The sequence below is a fragment of the Melanotaenia boesemani genome, chromosome 6, assembly GCF_017639745.1.
Source record: "Melanotaenia boesemani isolate fMelBoe1 chromosome 6, fMelBoe1.pri, whole genome shotgun sequence".
Classification (NCBI taxonomy): Eukaryota; Metazoa; Chordata; class Actinopteri; order Atheriniformes; family Melanotaeniidae; genus Melanotaenia; species Melanotaenia boesemani.
In genome coordinates this window covers 34883956-34904408 of record NC_055687.1, presented here as the reverse complement: position 1 = coordinate 34904408, position 20453 = coordinate 34883956, and positions in this window count along the sequence as shown.

The window sequence follows — 20453 nt, the reverse complement described above, 5'->3', positions numbered from 1 at the left end:
TGTTTCCTGATGACCTGGAGCCAGGTAATGTCCTTTTAAACTATATTTTAGATATAGTTTTAGATATAGTTGGGGTTCTCACTGTCCTCTGGTCCGCCTGGGGTGTCCCTCACGGGGCATGGTGGGTGGGTTGTGTGTGGCGTGACTGTGTGGTGGTGAGTGATTGTCGGTGCGGCGTGGGGGAGGGTGTGAGTGTGGGGTTATATAGGGTGCAGGTGGGGAGTGGGGGGAGGGGGCCGACAGCACCCTTGTTCCAGGGGTGTGCGGCTGGAACATCGGGGTGTGTGCTGGCCTGCGCCGGGTGCTGTCTGGGGGGGGGGCCTGGTCCTCCTAGGCATGTTGCGGGCCCTCTGCCTTTGGGGGGTGGGGTGGCCGCCTCTGGGCTCCTGGGGCCCTGGGCCCTTCGCTTGGACTGCCCTGGGTAGCCAGTCCCTGGCGGGGCCGGTGGCTGCTGATCTTGGCCCACTGGGACCTGTGCCCCGGGACCATGGGGGGCTCTTGCTGGGGCTCTCCTCTGCCGCCCTTCGGGTGGGGCTGGAGTCATCTTCGTGGTGGGGTGGCTTGGGTTGGTACTCCGGGTCTGCTGCTGGGGGCCCGGGCCTCTGGCCCTGGTCTGCCTCTGGCCTCCGTGGAGGCATGGTCGCATTTGCATGATCTCACTCATCACTCTTCATCACTGATCACTCATTGTTTCTCATGCTCTGCATGCTGACACTGAGTTGTCCAGTGGGTTTTAATACTAAGTGATAATTTTTTTTTTTTTATTTTTCCTGTGAGTTAGTATCTGGTCGCTATTATGTCTTTTTGATTTGGTTATTATTTAAAAACTCTTAATGACTATTTTTTTTCTGTATGTATGTTTCTGCCTTTGTAAAAGTTGTAGGAAATTTTCTGGTGTGTTCATGTACAGGTGTAACAGTTTGTTGTCTGGTGATGGTGTGGATTGAAGGGTCGTTGCCTTCTGCCTGTGACCTTTTTGTCTTCTTTCTTCTTTCCCTTTTGCTCTTTTTGCTATTTTCCATTTTTTTCTGTCCCCTCCAGTCAGGTCCAGCAAGATTACATAAATTCCGTGATTCAAAGTAAATAAATAAATAAATCAATCACATTATCAAGAGGAGCCTTACCCATATGCCTCCCCTTGGCAGAGCAAATTTGTTCAGCATGATACAGCAACCAGATTATCATTTTGCTTGCTATGATGCTGGACAGGACAAGCTAAAAAAAAAAAAAAAAAAAAAGATATTAAGTGATGGATGGCAGAGAACTTCTTACAGCTTAACCAGGACAAAAGTGAAGTTTTAATTATCGGTCCTGAGGGCAAGAGAGAGATAATTTTATCAAAACTACATAATTTTAATCCCTCTCAGTGTGTGAGAAACCTAGGTGTTCTTTTCGACTCTGAGCTGGATTTTACTACACACATCAGAAATATAACAAAAACTGGATCTTATCATCTTAAAAACATCACCAGAGTCTGCTAATTTCTCTTTCTTGCTAGCACGGAGGTTTCAGGATTGATTTTAAGGTTCATTTAGTAGTTTATAAATGTCTTAATGGTCTTGGGCCCTCTTATTTATCAGACCTTCTTTTAAGTCATGAACGAGAGTTCATGATACTGGCCTTTTAATTGTTTCAAGGGTGAGGACCAAGACATACAGCGAGGCCTCTCTCCATTGTTATGGCCCTCGTCTGTGGAATAGCTTGCCAGAGAGTCTCAGGGCTGCAGAGACTGTTGATGTTTTTAAGGGGGAGGGGGAAGGGGGAGCGACCGCCTTTGAAAACCACAGGCAGTGGAGGAGCATCTTGATCTGGAACCCCCTTGGGAACTGGACCTCCTCCTCAGAGATAAGAGACAGGAGCCAGAAGCGGGAGAACCCCCTATGACAGCTTCTACACTGAACACTGCAACGACGTGGTGGTTCCATCAATAACCCTTACTGGGGGTTACAGCCAGAATCCTTTTATATCCTAAGGGTTTCATCCAGATCCCACAAAGAGAGTTCCTCTGAGAACCGTTTTATATCCCAAAGGCTTCATCCAGATCCTACACCGGGAGTTCCGCTGGGAACACTGTGCAGGAGGGATAGGGTGCTACTGAACTCCACCTCCAAATATTCAGTTGTCTCTGCTAACATCAGTGTTACCCGTGATAACTCTCTACAGGCTTCCAACGTCAGACGAAGTTTGACCAATCAGATGTGATGAGAATTAGGCCCAATACCAATTTTTTACCTCTTCCCCGTTTCCTACCCCTTGCATTTTCCTACCCCTCAGCCCTTAAAATGGAGTAGTAAGGGGAATGGGGTGAAAACATTCCCCAAGGAAATTAAATACCCCTACTTTACCATCATATGTCATCAAAAGTTGTTGTGATTTGCTATGTCAGACAAAGCGACAGGTACAGTATCTATGACAAATGAATGGTGACAAATTGATAACAAAGATGTGTGGGATTTCAATGGCCTGGGCTGTGGCCATATTTTTAAGTTTGTCTTCAATAAGACAAAAACACAAAAGGTGATGTTATGTTATAATGCTATGATACACACTCTAAAGACTATGATGGCAACTGTTAGCGACATTAGCAAACTAGCTAGAGTTAACTTTAATGAAAATAATTGATTAGTGGTTAGCCCTATGTTGGTGATTCAGATAATAGCCATATAATGAACAATATCATAAATAAACTGCCACAAGATGGAACAATTTTTTTTTTAAAAATTACATCCTTATTGATGCTGACTATACATTTATGAGTGTCCTGCCTTCCATCTGTCACCATCTTTGCCAATGTAGCCGGTATCTTATTTTTACACCCCTTCATTTGAAATGCAGCCCTGGGCTGTCTTTGTTTGCACAGACATCCCACATCCTTAGCCCTTCCCCTTCATCCAAAAGAGAATCAAGCTAGCCCCTCCCCTAACATGAATGCACAAAACAGAGGGGGAGGACTAAGGGGTAGAAATAGAATTCAGCATTATGCATCAAAATTCTATGTGTCTCCTTTCTCCAACAGGCCAAGAATCACTGAACAAAAATGCACTTTCAAATTAATTAAATTTTGAATAGCATAGTTAGCAGGTCTGTTTTCTTTAATTTTAACTTGCAGCACTAGGTCAAAACTTAAACTGGCATCAGAATAATGCTTATGCAATTCTGGATAATTTGATGTGACTCTGGTGTTTCTCTAATATTCAGAGACCATTTAACAATCCTGCCATTTATTAAGGGGACAAAAATATGTCTTACTGATGGAGCAACAGCGCCACCCGCAGGAGAAATTAAACTCATCATATTCAATTCTCTTCATTTAGAATGACGAATATTTCTGTATATGTCATGACACTATCCCATGTCCCCTTAATAATATTTATCTCATTACCATGTTGTTCTAAAATGTCTCAACATGAAATGTGGATCAATGTTTGGTGGTGGTCGGAGAGGCCGTAGGTGCGCATTGGCTGCCACGTTTGCATCAGTGTGCCCCAGGGGAGCTGTGGCTACACATGATGCTTACCATCACCAAGTAAGAATGAGGAGTGAATGAATAATGGATACAATGTAAAGCGCTTCAGGTGCCTTGAAAAGCGCTATAGAAATCTAATCCAGTTTTAGTTTTTGTCTTTATACATCCATTCATTGTCTGCCGCTTATCTGGAGTCGGGTCGCAGGGACAGCTGCCTAAGCAGGGAAACCCAGACTTCCATCTCTCACGTTCACCGGGACTGTCCTGGTGCCAAGTGTACATGTCGACACTCTTATTCCTGAACAAGGTGTTTGTTATGGACAATCCATGATGAGCACAGAAGTCCAACAACAAAACACCACTCGGATTCAGATCAGGGGGGCCAATCCTCCCAATGATGCCCCTCCAGGTCTCACTGTTATTGCTCACATGAGCATTGATATCTCCCAGCAGAACGAGGGAGTCCTCAGAAGGAGTGCTCTCCAACACCCCTTCCAAGGACTCCAAAAAGGGTGGGTACTCTGACCTGCTGTTTGGTGCATAAGCAAAAACAACAGTCAGGACCCGTCCCCCCAGCTGAAGGTGGATGGAGGCTACCCTTTCGTCCACCGGGGTAAACCTCAAAGTACAAGTGCCAGGTCCGAGGGCAATGAGAATGCCCACACCTGCTCAGCACCTCTCACCAAGAGCAATTCCAGAATGGAAGAGGGTTCAGCCCCTCTCAAGGACGGTTTCCTGGTGTATCACAAAATTTGGACACTGTCAGCGGCCACTGGCAAGCTGCCGGATTTCTGTGCTGGTGTGTGTCGAGCTATGAGCAATCAGACTATAGCGTTGCAGGGGATTAATCTAGATGAAAAACTAAACTGGATGCTATTCTAGCTCAGAATGGCAAGCTGGCTGCGGTTCCGGAGCTCATACACGGGGTGGACACCAATTTGGAGAAGTTGTCTGCTCAGCTGGGTGGAAACTGACCCAAAAATTTGGATGAGTTGGAGTCGCCAGTGAGACCACTGAGAGACTCAAGGCAGATGAAACATGCTCTAGCCTGAACCAAAACAAATGCTGTTATCTCAATCTGGCTCTCTGTACTAAGCTTGGATGGCTGGTCATCAAGTTCCTCTGGAAATGTTATGCAGATGGATGCTCTGCCCCCATCCTCCCCCCTCCCATCTTCTCAGGCTGTGGACCTTTCCTGGATCAGCTCCCAAGGTCACCCCACTATCACCTGGTGGCAGAGACTGGAGAAAGGAACTGGGAGAAAGTTCACAGGCTCACTTACTTATACGTACTTACACACACATGCATGCACACAAGCAGGCACACTCACATAAACCATTACAGACACACCTCCCCCATGATTTCACCACCTTGGTTGGTCCCTTTCCCCCCTCCCTCCACTACCAGGCGGTGGGTGGATTGGATGCGCTCAAGTTCAGCTGCGTCCACACTTAGTTGTGATGCCCACCATGTTTTTTCGTATGTTATGATTGTCTGAGTTATGTGCTTTTATGTACCGAGGTGTGTTTTTTTGTATCTCTATATTGGGCCCTTCAAGAGACACCTTTTTTTCTAGCCTCATCCTGTTACTCTCCCTCATGTTATCTTTTCCATCTGTGAAAATAGTGTGCTGCTTGGCAGCTGCTACCTCAGTCTGCCTGATCCTGGCTTGTTTATATGTTGTTGTTGTCTACTCTTGGACGGGTTTGAACTGGAAAAAAATTTGTTGCACCTGTTGCAATGACAATAAAGTTTCATTCATTCATTCATTCATTCATTCATTCACAGTCAGTCTGGTCCTCCTCTGTTCTCTACATGTTACTAAATATAGCATTTTGATTGGTTGAGTAATGTGCATGGCAAGGTCTCCTCACTGACGTTAGGCAGTCTTTAATTGGATGTTGAACGGTACTCACGGCTCAATGCATGAACAAGCTAACTTGCTATTCTGTGCCAGAGACCACAACCCAACTCAGCTCCAATTACTGGTATCAATGTAGAAGGCTGTATGTTCTAAACTTACCATCCGAAGTTCAATACAGTTCCTAAACAGATATTGCTTATTCTGTATTTTCCACCCATGCACATCAAAGGAGTTCAACTCATGCCTGAGGTCCAAGCACAACAACATCTCATTGAATTACTCTGTTTGATCAATATTATTGCTGTTAAGTCAGCTGTGATACCACATGTTCACAAGTACAGATAATTTATTTATGATTAAAGACTGGACATGTTGAATTAAAGAATAGCCTGATGTTGAAATCTGATTAGTAAATGAAATTAACTTGAAAACTTCTCTAAACTCCCTAAGGCCTGTTAAAGTGTGGCATGTTCAATGAATAAAGTAATCATTGTGAGAGTGAGTTTCAGGCCACGTCACAGCCTTTCATTCATTAGTAAAGAACTGTGGACAGGTGCCATCAGTGAATAATTCATCCACATGTGCAGAGCTCAGTACTTTATAAGGAGCCTACATCAGCAGTTCCAATGCAGAAACAACCAGATGACTTATATTCAAAATGACTGATGTCATGTCAAGTGGAAAAAAATCTCAGAAGCTGTTTCCCATCAGGCATTCAATGTAAACGAACTAATTATGTTATGTTCATGCAGATACATTATTCATTTTTGATAATATTCTTCTTATATATTTGTCCTATTAGTACTAGGGCTGATAACCAGCCAAATCTCTTTCTTCCAAGACAATCATGAGGACAGATGGATTGTGATGGATTAAATTTACAGATAAATCTGGGTTTTGTATTATTAAAGGCAAAAGGGGAAACCAAAGAAGGGAATGGTTATTATGGAGGAAACCTGCTGCTTTTGAGATGCCTTGTTTAGGAAAGAAAAATGACCAGTTGCTGAAGAACAATGCCAAGAGGAAGGAAGAGGAACTGTTGTGGCTGAATTTTACACCCCTTGTCAACCAAAGATGAATTGGTGCCAGTTCGTAGTTGATGTTAGGTAAAACTATCATTTTAATTGTGGCAACCCTCCCCATGAGTGAAATGGATAAGCACATTAGCTGGACATAATTTAGCTTTGTTAGTTCTGATAATCTGGGAAAAAAGTGTTTAAAGAGAAAACTGCTGCTAAATCAGTTTATGTGTTTAGCGCAGGGGTCTGCAACCTTTACAATCCAAAGAGCCATTTTTCCATCAGCCAGCTAAATAAAACTCGTTTTGAGCTGCGAATGTTATGAGAGCTTTTCAAAAAGGCAATTTAATTTTTTTTTCTTAATGAAGAGCCACCATAGGATATTTGTTATTTTTGAAGAACCACATTCAAACCACATAAAAATTTTATAAAAAGAGGATAGACAGACTTTCTTCTATGGGGTGTAGCTGTTTGTGGAAAATGATGTTAAGTAAAAAAAAAAAAAGTCCATAGTTTCCAACCTAATGAAAGGACAATAGATTTAAAAAATACCTTAGCCACGTATTTAGAGGCATTGTGGAAGGTCCAGAGAGCCATTTCTGCAGGTTGGAGACCCCTGATGTAGTGTTTGTAAACCAAAATTTACTGCATTTCTTATAGCAGTAGTAGACCTTCTTTTAAAGGAAAGAGACATTTTGCGTGTAACAATGCGATTAAACTCGATTAATCGCAACATGACATGTGATTAATAGTGATTGAAAATTTTATAGTTGCCCAGCACTAATAAAAACATAGTAGTACTGCAGTCATTATTCTTTGTTGGATTAACTTCTTCTCTGAGAGCCTCTGGTGAAGACCATGAGGCTGAGGTCTCCTTTCTAGCAGCTTCTACAGGTGCCTGTTGTGGCTGCAAAATTTTTCTCAGTGCATCTGGACAAATAAAAATTTAACACATTACTTTAAATTTTATAGCAGTAGCATTAAATAGCAGTAGTCTAGACTTGCAATAAAGAGACAAACAGTTGCATAAATACTGCATTGCAAATACAATTAGAAAATTATTACGTCGTATTAAACCAAAATGTCATTTTGACATGAAATGCATAGTTTTTATTGCATAATATAGGTGGTACTTTATTTGTTATGTTGTACAGATATTGTTGTTATGAGACAATAGCATCTATCTTAGCTAGCGTTAGCCCACTGCAAATGTCAAAATGAAAAGTTAAACACACATTGCCTTAATTTAATTAACTCAGACATACCTCTGCTCTGGGCTTGTTTTTCCTCCTCCTCCTTCCCTCCTATTCTGTAAGCAGCACCTGATGGCTTGTATTGTCTTTTTGTTATAAACTTTTCAAAATGATTTTCTTGTTAGCAACACAGGACAAGGTGACGTCATCCATCAGAATTATCTATACAAGCCTGGATGTGCCGCTCTCTTCCCCCCACTCTCTCACCTTGCCAGCCCGCAGAAGCATCAGGTCAGGCGAGGAGGTCGTCATCATTACAGAATATTGTAGCTTCTTTTAGTTTCTATAATTTGTTTGGTCTAGCTATTATTTATGACTTTTTTTATTATTTTCTTTTTAACAGCAATTCAGTGCCCCTTCCAGCAGATTGTGCCCTAGGCGACCGCCTAGGTTGCCTATGCCTAGGGCCGGCCCTGTGCCAAAGGAAACAATTAACAAAACACATCTGTGTTGAGAGCAGTGTTGTGGAGACGGGCAATGAATTTACTGTTAACTAAAATATCTTTTATTGCAGTTTTATGCACTTACATGATATAGCTAGAATATAGCCATCAAGTCAGTAGAGCCACGGAGTGGTGTTCGTGTCCTTATACAGCTCTCCGTTAATAAATAATTTATCCACTGCGATGACAGCGCAAGCATCTTCAGCAATGGATTTTCTCCTGATGGGAAACAGGACTCTTCGCTGATCCAGGATCTCTCTTGATTATTGGTCATTTACACCGAAATTTGTCCCCTTCAGTTCGCAGCCCTGGTTCTTCATCTGCTCCTTCTATTTGGAGTTGACGAACTCCTCTACAATGGGTCTTGGTCTGCTGGCCCCAGGTTTCTTCTAACCCTGATGATGGAGTCTGTGAAAGGAGATGTTTTTCACCATGGTCTCAGGGTCCTCCTTCTGATCTGGAATATGCTAACACTCACGCAAGCATGGAGTAATTAATTATCAACATTCAAATTAAACTACAAACCATAAAAAGGGGACACTTATATATGATCTTTTAACAGCAGAAGATGATGAAACAATGTCATCTGGACATCATCAGAACATCTGGAGGTGGAAAATCTGTGAGAGAAAAACCATGCAGAAGAACAAATGAACCTTCATAGTTTTCAGTTTAGACTAGTTTCCAGGACTTAAAGTTAAAGCTGCGATTAAACTGTTGTTTTATTTTTTATTTTATTATTTTACATTTTTAGTGAAATTATGATGAATCTGAAAATGTAGTATAAGCCTTTTTATATGAAGTGAAATTATATTTCCTTTTAAAAATGGAAAATATTTATTTCAACATATACTCAGGATTTTAGAGAGACACCAGTCTGGTAATACTTTATAAGATTGGGATTTGGCATGTCTAACTGGACTTCTCTGGCAAAAAAAAAAAAGTCATAAAATTATGCAACTGACAGCAGCTTCACACAAAGTTATGCTTCGCTGGATTATGAACATTATTATTTGTGTGTTAGTCTGACTTTGAGAGTTTCATATTTCCAGTCAGATTAACTTGTTTCTGTGTTCTGAAGTAGCTTAAAAATTGTGATTGACTAGTGTAATGTAGACATGCCATCTGATATACGTATGAAAGTTTTTTTTTAAGCATATAAGAAAATGGAAGAACTAAAAGTGCTAAAGGATTCTCTTTTTGTCCCAGTAAGCTGTCCTCCCGTAGCGGGAGGTCATGTCATTATTACCTCCACAGGACAGGAAGCATCCAGACAGGTGCCTTAATCAGAACATGGACTCCTCGGCTTAATCATCCCTGTCAGGGGCAATAATTATTTCACTGTCATCTTAATTAAAACTTGGCCTGGTAATTGAGAGTCATTGTTTACTTTGCAGCTTCTGCATTGATATGCACATCATCATTAACTCTTCTTGACTTTCTTTCCTCTGCTTCAGGCAACAGGCCTGTCACTCTTCCCTTTTATTTATGCTCTTTTCCTGACAGAAGGGCACAGAGGGTACTATGGACTGGAGGGATGCCATCAATGACACCCAATTATCCTATGTTTGCAGATTGTCCTCAACTGGACAGTAGTGGAACACTTTGATGTTTGGATCACCTTCCCAGGAGGCAGGGACGTGGCAAAATGGGAATATATTGAGGTGTAAAGAGCCAGAAATGGTACAAAAGGAAAGACGGACAAGTGCAGCAGGCAGAGTGAAGGTAGGAAAAGGCGAGAAAAGGCAGATTTTCACATTGATACTGCAGCGCCCAGATTTTCCAGAGTTGTTTCAGAAGGGCAGCATGTGAGAAGACTAATGTCAAGAAGATGGCAAAGTGAAAGTGGAAATGTAAAAGTTAATCTTTTTGGAGTGTGTCTGATAGAAAGATTTGCTGTTTCATCCATTTTTCTGCCTAACTATGTTGGTTTCTGCTTGTTGAAGGATAATATGGATACATTCAGAGAAATGTGTCAAATATATTAACATATCTACAGCCACTAGAGTCTCATCCATCAGTCTCAATGTGCTGGAAACAAAGACATCACAAATGTGGTGAGGATAGAATCATTAGGTGGTAGTGGCACTTTTTATGAATCTGTTATAATACAGAAGACGAAGTTCAGATGCTGTTTACATTACTAGTCCTGTTGCTCGTCCATACAGGATGTAGGTTCAAGCAGAACTTTCTGCAAGGTTTAGTCAAAATGAACGGGAGTAGTATATATATATACTCAATAATTATATTGTCAACACAAAACATACAGCATGCAAACATACATGCTCGAGCCCGAATCAGACCCCAAAAGCTAGAGTGAACAACTCAGCAACCTACGAATGCAGCAGGATGTATCTATTTGGTAAATACTGTGGTTACCAGCTGCAGCTGATATAATGTTGTTTGTAGTCCTTCACTCTCCTTATATATTTGTACATGCCCGTTAATAGGTGTACATGTGGCAAATGTACCACAATGCTAACAGAGGTGAAAAACATCTGCTGCCACGTAATAGATAAGCTTTGTTACACCAGCTGTATTTCTAGCCACTCCATGTACACCTATTGTATCACGTGGCTAATCAGCTGGATGTTTTTAACCTGGTTGTTACATTTTTAGTGTTTCCATCTACAGTGTTGATCGCTAACTTTCTGGTCATCATTACATGTGTGTTACCTGCTGGTAGCGATCAAGTGAAGTAAGTGTGAGTTAATTCCTCTAGTTTGACTGTTGCTCACACACTGTCAAAACAAAACAGACAACTTATTTGGTTTTACTCACAGCTTGTGGCTCAGGATTGGAAACATGGTCCTTGATTGTAGGAACAGACCCTCCTTTCAGCAAAAGCCTGGTCGCAAATCTCTAGTTGCACCGGCCCTTATTCATCCAGCAGTCTTTGGTAAAGTGCTGGTCACAAATATAAACGGTGCAACTCTGCGGCTGGCTTCCAAAAACAAACTTTATCCATTGCTGTCTATTTGTTGTTTCCTTCAGGAATTTGAACAAATGTAGCTTTTCCTTACAGCCGAAGAAGCATTTCTGGTGTGACATGTTGACACTGAAAACGTGTCTTCCACCTGATGCTTAAACTGAGCAGTGAAGGTGAGTGTGCCTTTCTTCTCATGAACAGCTTGTCCTCGTAGGAGAACCCTTATTGGTGCCTGTTAGAACCCTTTGTAAGGGTTTTAACTGAAACCTTTTCAGAGGGTTCTGACTAGAACCTTTCATAAAGGGGGTTACACCCAGAACCATAAGTAGAAGGTTCTACCCAGAACCCTCTATAACAGGTTCTACACTGAACCCTGCAATGATGTGGTGGTTCCACCAATAACCCTTACTGGGGGTTATAGCCAGAACCCTTTTATAGCCCAAGGTTTTAGAGATGTGACATTCATGAACGAATCGATTCTTTTGAACGACTCTTTTAAATGAACGATGGGAACCGATTCACAGCTGTGAGCCGTTCATTTGTGAGCCATTCTTTTTATATAAAAATTTTTGACACTGCCTTCATCAAGTCAAATCAAACTTTATTTGTAAAGCGCTTTTCATGCTATAGGCAACACAAAGTTCTTTATATGATTAAAAACATAAGAACAAAAACACTCAATGAAATCTTTCACACAGTCACACGCACACAAGTATAGACACACACGCCAAGCCCAATCCCCCCCCACCACCACCACCTTTCCAGCTAAAAATGACTGAATGAATAAATAAATGAATAAATAAGTAAATAAGAAGTAGTACAGTTGAGTAAAATGAAAATAAAATAAATAACATTTGTGACATCATAGAAGTCTGATGTCCAACACACTCCGTTCATGTGAAGCATCTGTGGGCAGAAAGTATTGTTTGGAAACAAATACTGAGTTCAGTCCAAAAGAATTACTAGAATGTGCACTGACTGCTCAGGTTTATCCTTTTTTATCTATATTTTTCCTATAATTTTTTAATCTTGTATAGTAGATTTTATTTAGGTACATATCTTGATTGTTTGTAATTCTTATATATTGTGAAATTTTATAAGATATTGTGAGAACGAGCCAGTCTTTTAAATGGCTCTTTGAAAGGAACAGCTCCTCAAAATCCGGCTCCCTTCAAAGAGCCATGAATTCCATCTCTACAAGGGTTTCATCCAGATCCCTCACAGAGTTTGTGACAGATTGAGGATCCAGAATTGCCAACTGTAAAGGTAATGGTAACAACCGGTTATGTTTTGTCAGTAACTTTCACCTCTTTACCCATGAAACGATGTAATACATAAAGGATGTGGTTGGTGGTGGCTTCTTTTCCTGTACTGTCTGTTTCACTCATGGCACCAACTTTAAACTTCAAACAGGGCAGAATTTTCAAACATTGTTTAATTGTTAACATAGCACAGGATTTAAAGCACAGAACTCAAATTTATAGCACAGCAATTGAAAAAGCTGAGTCAGCTAAAAAAGAATTCAGCTGACTCTGCATTTCCCATGAGCCTTTGTGGTCCAGATATGTTGAGTTTTGAAAGTAGCCCCACCCCCTCTGACAGAAACGTAACATGTTCAATTTTCTTAGCTAATCATTGTTACACTGCACGATGTAGAAAATATTAGAAACAACTTATTTGTTTTAGTAATGAGACATTGTTTATACAAAACACAAAATGATAATTAATCAATACTAAAAAGTTTATGTTCAAATAAAATCTGGGCTAAGACGGCAGCTAAATTACAGGCTAACTAGCAGAAGCAAACCCTAAAAATTCTGTCCTGCTGGGTGAGCTTCATTCTGCATCCTGTGTCATCTACACTGTGGCTACTGATTGACTCTATTGTAAAAATGGTGCTGGAAGTCAGCCTCATGGTTTAACTCTTCACCTGACTGGTCACTTATCAGTTATCTATCATGGATGTTGGAGGTCAAAAGCCAGTCTTGGAACACTGTTTTGCTAAATGCAAAATATTTAACTACTCTATGACAAGACATGAAATTTCAGACTTTCTTAGTTATTAGTGGATCTTAGTCATTCCGGACACATGCATTAAAATACTTTTTAAAACATGAACATTTGAGGGTGATGATCTGAACACCTATACTTTCACTAGGCCTCAAAGAACCTTTTCTCCCAAAAAAGGGTTCTCTGCATTAAAGGGGTTCCTATAGGAACCCTAATTCTTACAGAGAACCCTTGATAGAACCTTTCAAAGAAAAAGAGATTTTCAGACACAAATGGTTCTGAGTAGAACCTCTGCCCTTCACGGAGAACCCTTTTGGAACCCTTATTTCTAAGAGTCCACATGAGTGCAACTCATTGTTTACATACATAACACACATCAGCCAACCTCAAGTGCATGATATAATGTTACTGTAGTGGTATCTGGTTAGAATGCCTGAGAAAAATCCTGGTGAAAATTGCTGGCATTATGTTTTTGTGTATGGTATTGTATTTTATTGCACACCCTTCATGAATAAATAAAGTGAACTAATGAATAAACTTGCAAGATCTTATGAACGAGCGCACAAGAACTGATTATTCATAACGTAAAGTGGCGTAGAGCTGCTGGTGGCCTTTTTCTGATGTGTCAAATCCCAGTTCAATGATTTTTTAAAAGAGATTAGTTTGATTTGTAACATTGATCAGGTCATTATGAATTAAGGCGCTCTAGACTTTATTCATTTCAGACCTGTGCATAATTTAGCAGGAAAATTACAAAGTAGTTCATTTAGAATTGTTCTTATTGTGGTGAAAGTATAACCAAGACAAAGGATCAACCTAGTTCTCTTCTTTGTATGACATTTCTGGAATTTTATATCATAATTACTATTATGGCATGAGAAATACTCATTCCTCTCTTTATAAGTTTATAGCTAGCCAATTTTGTGATAAATTACATTTTAAACATTTCTAACTTATTAATATTGAGGTCACACAGAATTGGATGTTTGCCTCATCCACCAGGAGCCAACCACCATCTGAAATAGGGGGGGTTTTCTGGGAGTAACACCTCTTTTTTTATTGAACAGTTTATTTCAGACCCCTTAATCTGAGTTTACATAACAAATATGTGCTTACTGAAAAGTAATGTCTTTGTTTTGTCTTTGTGCAGATCGACAGCAGTGTTATACTTAAAAAATCAGAGCAGAGTTATAAGCATCCAGACTTTAAAGAGAATCTGTAAGACTTGGACTGTTGGAAGCAAAAATCAATCAGGCAAAGCAAGTTTCCTTTATGGAAGAAGCACAGCCAACCAACAGACTGAGAGGTGGTGGAGCATCCTTTACAAACAGTGTGCAGTTCTGCATGAACATGTACCAAATGGACTATATTATGGACTGTCCATGCATTATAAGCATAAATAATCATCACCACACCTGTTACTTTGACTGAGGGGAGGCCAAAATTGTGATTAAAATATGATTAGTTGCGCTGCCCTGGGTCCTCTAAACCAAGGAAACAAAACAAGATTATATCTAAACTGTTTGATTTAAATCATCTTAAAAATCTACCCCTGCATGTTGTCACTACTACGTCAGTTGACTAAATATCAGCTATTACAATGTCATTGTATTAGGTTTGATTCCAAGACTTTTGATTGAATTTTAAAGTGTATCTGTATGTTTAATGAAGCACCTTTACCTTACCTTTATAATTAAAGAAATTCAAAATAAAATGAAAAGACTAAAAAATAGATTAAATTAAAATTAAATTTTCTTCAGTTCCAGTTTTAAGATATGTTCATTTTTGCAGGATGCCATAGCACTGTTCTAAAAATCAAAGCACTCCTCTTTTTTAACCAGTAGCAGGCTTAATTTAGGACCAGAGCTGAATTGGTGTTATTTTTCCCATTTCCTAAAACACACAAACTGACCCCAAAATTACACATAGTGCATTTTTATGTATTTTATGAATTACTATTAGGGAGTGCTGGTTGGTCTTATTTTATTTGAAATATAAACTTTGTTTCTTTATCTGAGCTTTTTTCTTTCTTTCTGTTTTTATGTAATCAGTTTTATCTTTTTTAATCTTTGTTTTTCCAACACACTTGTATTTTTTTGCTGTAATGTTTTTATGTTTTGTGTAAAGAATTGTCTTGTAAATGAAATGTGCTATACAAATAAATTTGCCTTGCTTTTATGCTGACTGGGTGTTGTGCATCTAAATGTTTAGGAAGATTCAACCTTCTTTCTTCAGAGTAAATAAATAAATACAAATAAAGGAATGCAGTATTTTTGGTGAGCCATCTCCATTAATCATCTTCAACAAATCTTATAATTTCTGTTGTACAATATAAAAAATATGAAATGTACTGATTTTTTAAGGCTATGTTGTCCCCTATTCATATCACCCTGACTTTACTATTAGAGAGTGCTGGTTGTGCATGATGTAGGAAGATTTTAATTAACTTACAGGTCTGTCATGTCTACAACTTTAGTTAAGGTGGCTGCCTTGATCATAAAGCGCTGTGTGTTAGTAAAGTACAATTTACAATGTACAATGCTTCTTCCTTGCAGGACGAACTTGGAACACATGGAATGTACACAGTTGTAATGTACTTATTCCCAGAACTCCATGATGCTGAAGATCAACAAAAAAATATTTCTACAAAGAAAGTCACTTTGTGTGTGTGAGAGTGTTTTCTCGAAGGACAGTTTCCAGGTGATCAAACTGTTTTTGAACTGTGCTGTCTACTGATGGAGGAGAATGGGTGGAGGCTCCAGCAGATCCTTTTGCTGCAGCAGATCTGTACATCAGGTTACGACAGGAAATACTTCAAATTATTTAATGTCATCTCGTCAAAACAATAAATTATATTTAAAGCTATCAAGCTTGAAGTATTTGAAGTTCATGTTTATTTTCTATAACCTTTTTACTAATCTGAATCAGCCTGAAGAACATAAAATCAACATTTTTACAGATGAGCAGAATACACATTTGGTAGAATCAACATTTTATTTAAAATTTAAATTTAAATTTTTTTTAAAACAATTTACAATAGTTCAGTGCTTGAAAATGAAAATATAGCATTAAAAAAACTCAATACAAGTCTTTGGTGTGGACTATAGAGGGGGACATGAAACCAAGGGTCTGACATGTGTGAGGACTGTTTAAATGTTAACATAGTGTAACATAACATCTTGGTATTGTGACCCAATCATAAGGGGACACAAATACCAACAATTTCATGCTCCCTCCTTGATGGGGTCACACCAACAAGTTTTGCTCTACAAAGAAGCAAGCCAACTGTTCAGGGCTCGAAGTTATCTGCCAACAGATTCAAGTTCCTGATGAATGCAGGATTTTCTACACTTTAGGTAATACAGTGGTAATTTGGAAAAACTTTCCTTATGGATGCTGCACAACTTTGTGCAGCTAGATAAATGGAATCTATAAAATGTATTTGTTAACATCCTCTACAATTCTGCAAAATATACTCTTTATGGAAGACCGTTGTGGTATGGGTTGTGGTTGTCTGAACAGTATCCATTACCCAGACGTTACTTTCAACAGTGATGAATTCTGAATGGAAATCTGAGGTTCTCGTAACTTTCAGCAATGTGCAGAATCTTCCCACATGTGTGCCAACTTTTGAGAAATCACTCATTGCTTACTTTAAAATCTTCCACTCCTGGCTGCTCACAAACTGCAGGAAATGCGCTTTAAGATTACTGTAGATACAACTGAAAAGCACCTGCTCAAGGAAGGGCAGAGCAAGTTTGTTTGGCAAATACTGACAGTCACGGTAACCTTTCAAAAGGACTCTGCCCCAGATCCACAGGCTGCTTCTTCTGTGTTGTCTGGAAGGTTGTGTTTCACATTCAGTGCTTTGTACAAAATCTTTGTATCAGAGAAGGCCGTTATTGAATCTTGGAAAGTGATCCCATGATGAATAGTAATTGTTCTCACATCATGTGGGTGAGCTGGACTGACAGGAATACAAAACCCTCAAAGAGCAGTGTGTCCTCTGTGTCTTCTTACACGCTGTAAACTGGGCTGAACGTAATCAATCCGGAAGTATTGGATGTTTCTGGAGAAGGCTGGAGCCGATCTGTGTAATTCATGAAATCTCCTATTTGTCGTTCTGCTACATTAACTTCACTGCCACTGGTTGCTGAAAAAAGGACTACATCACATACATCACTGACATTTTTATCCATTTCTTTGAGCTTGGTTGCAATGTAACCAACTCTCAACATTCATGGTGCCGACGGTCAAACGTGTCATCTCTAAGGCTCAGGATTGGTTAACATTTTATTTTTCTGGTGCAGCCACCCTGCTTTGCCCTGACCTGTTTGGTCATTTTTCCGTCCTGTCTCCACATTTCTTGCTGACATTTTTTTCTTTGAATGCGATGTACTTGTGTCTCTGTTGGATGTACCTTTCTTTGGAAATGTTCTTTCTAAGTTTTATTTTCTCACAAAGTTTATGTGAAAGCTCTTCCTTTCATTCTGACACAGGTTTTGTTCCTCTTGCCGAAGTTCAGGAGGGTGATTCGGTCTCCATACAGTTTGCCAATCATCAGTCAGCCAGATAACACTGCTGTCGATGTGCACAAAGACAAAACAAAGACGCAGATTTTTAGTAAAGCACATATTTGTATGTAGACTTAAATTAAAGGCTCTGAAATAAACTGTTCACTTGCTGGTTGCTGGTGGATGAGGAAAACATCCACTTCTGTGTGACAATATCTCAATATTAATAAGTCAGAAATGTTTAAAATGTATTTCATCACAAAATTGGCTAGGTATAAACTTATAAAGAGATAAATGAGGATTTCTAATTGACGAAGTTTTTTACACACACATGCATATACTTTTGTTTTCCTTTTGAAATATTTATCAAAATGCATATGGTTGTCTAACTTGATATATGCATTACTTAAAACTTAGTGTGACTTAATCTGTATCCTTATATTTTCATATACAAATTTGTGAATGCAGTTATCCCAAATAAATGCCCTCTGCTGTGCCATAATAGTAATTATGATATAAAATCCAGAAATGTCATACAAAGAAGAGAACTAGGCTGATCTTTTGTCTTGGTTATACTTTCACCACAATAAGAATAATTCTAAATTAATTACTTTGTAATTGTCCTGCTAAATGATGCATTCTGAAATAAATAAAGTCTAGGGCAGCTTAATTCATAATGACCTGATCAGTGTTGCAAATCAAACTAATCACTTAATAATACATTGAACTGGGATTTGACACATCAGAAAAAGGCCACTTCAGTTCTTGTGCACTCGTTCATAAGATCTTGCAAGTTTATTCATTCGTTCACTTTATTTATTCATGGAGGGTGTGCAATAAAATACAATTCCATACATAAAAACAGCAATTTTAACCAGGATTTCTCTCAGGCATTATGTTTTTTATTTTGGCTTTCTGGCTTTTAATAATAAATAATATTAATATTTGTTAAGCTTTAATAAATAAAGCATATGATTTTTTTTAACTAATAACTAATGCCATCCATCCATCCATTTTCTACCATTTGTCCGGGTCTGGTTGCGGGGGGCAGCGGCCTAAGCAGGGATGCCCAGACTTCTCTCTTCCTTGGCACATTCGCCAAGTCGTCCAGGGAGATCCTTGGAAGACCCTCTTCCCTGGGGTTCATGCCCGGAACACCTCACCAAGGTAGCATCCAGGAGGCAGATGAGGTGGCTCAGGCATGCATTCGATATGACACCACTCTGAGCGCCTCCCGGATTACCAAGCTTCTCACCCTATCCCTAAGGGAGAGCCCGTCAACCTTGCAGAGAAAACTCATTTTGGCCAAATGTGTTCGTGATCTCGTTCTTTCGTTCACTACCCACAGCTTGTGGCCATAGGTGAGGGTAGGAATGTAGATCGACCGGTAAATCGAGAGCTTTGCCTTTTGGCTCAGCTCCTTCTTCACCACGACAGACCGATGCAGAGTCCTCATTGCTAATTTATAATAACTAAAAATAGCTAATTTAACTTTTAATATAACTGCTACAACACCATATTTACATGAATTTACTTACTACTTTTGCCCATTTTTTCAGGTGCAGGAACATGGTGTTTGATCTACACAATAGTTTGAATCCTGTGTGGGTGGCCTCTCAAATTAGGTGATGGCATGTGATGGTAGTTAAAGTCTGTGTTGCACATACTGTGTTGGACAGGGTGGTCTGGAACACTGGAGCACCACAAGGGACTGTCCTCTCCCCCTTTCTTTTCACCCTCTACACATCTGACTTCAGCTACTGCACAGAGACCTGCCACCTTCACGAGGTTTCGGATGACTCTGCTATAGTTGGATGTATCAGGGAAGGAAATGGGGTGGAATATCCAGCTGCTGTGGACTCATTTGTCACATGGTGTGAGCAGAATCATCTGCAGCTTAATGTGACAAAGACTAAGAAACTGATTGTGGATTTTAGGAGATCCAAAACACCAGCGACACCTGTTTCAATACAGGACGTCAATGTGGAAGTGGTAAAGGATTACAAATACATTGGAGTGCATACTGACAATAAACTGGACTGGGTCAAGAACACTACTGCACTTTAAAAAGAAGAGCTAGAGCCATCTCTATTGTTTGATGCGGCTAAGGTCGTTTAACACCTGCCAAACACTGCTTAGGATGTTTTATGAGTCTGATGTGGCCAGAACTATCCTCTATGTTGTTGCATGCTGGAGCAGCAGGCTGAGGGTGGCAGACACAAACAAACTTAACAAACTGATCTGCAAAGCCAGTAATGTGGGGATGGAGCTGGACTCTCTGACAGTGGTGTCGGAGAGGAGAATGTTGTCCATAATAAAGACAATATTGAAATATACCTCTCACCCACTTCACAACCTGCTGGTCAGTCACAGGAGTACACTCAGTGAGAGACTGATACCACCTAAATGCTTCTCTGAACCACACAGGAAATCATTTGTGGGAATGTGGCCATCAAACTGTACAGCTCCTGCATATAGCAACATCATCCACTGTTACACATTTGCACCTTGCACTACATTTACATTTTACTGTTTATCATACTGATAATACTGTACATATTACTCAGTGGCAGGATTTATCCTGTACCTGTTTATATAGATATTGTAACGAATTTGTATTTTTTCTTAATGTGATTGCTATCTTTATCTTATCCTTTCTTTATTTGGTATGGAGCAACTGTGTGCACGCAATTTCCTACAGGATTAATAAAGTATTCTGATACTGATTTTTAAAACAGAGATTACTTCTGTGTTAATTTTGATACAAGAATCACACAAGTCTGTTGCTGTTGCCTCTTTTTCTGCAGCCACAGCTGTTGAGTCTGAGCTTGTATAATTACATTTAAAACATCCGTGTTTTCATAATTTAAGTCTTTTATTTGTATTTTATTTTGTAGATAAATACAGAATTTATGAATATGCAACTTTGCCACTTCAAGTAATGTTCCTGGGACA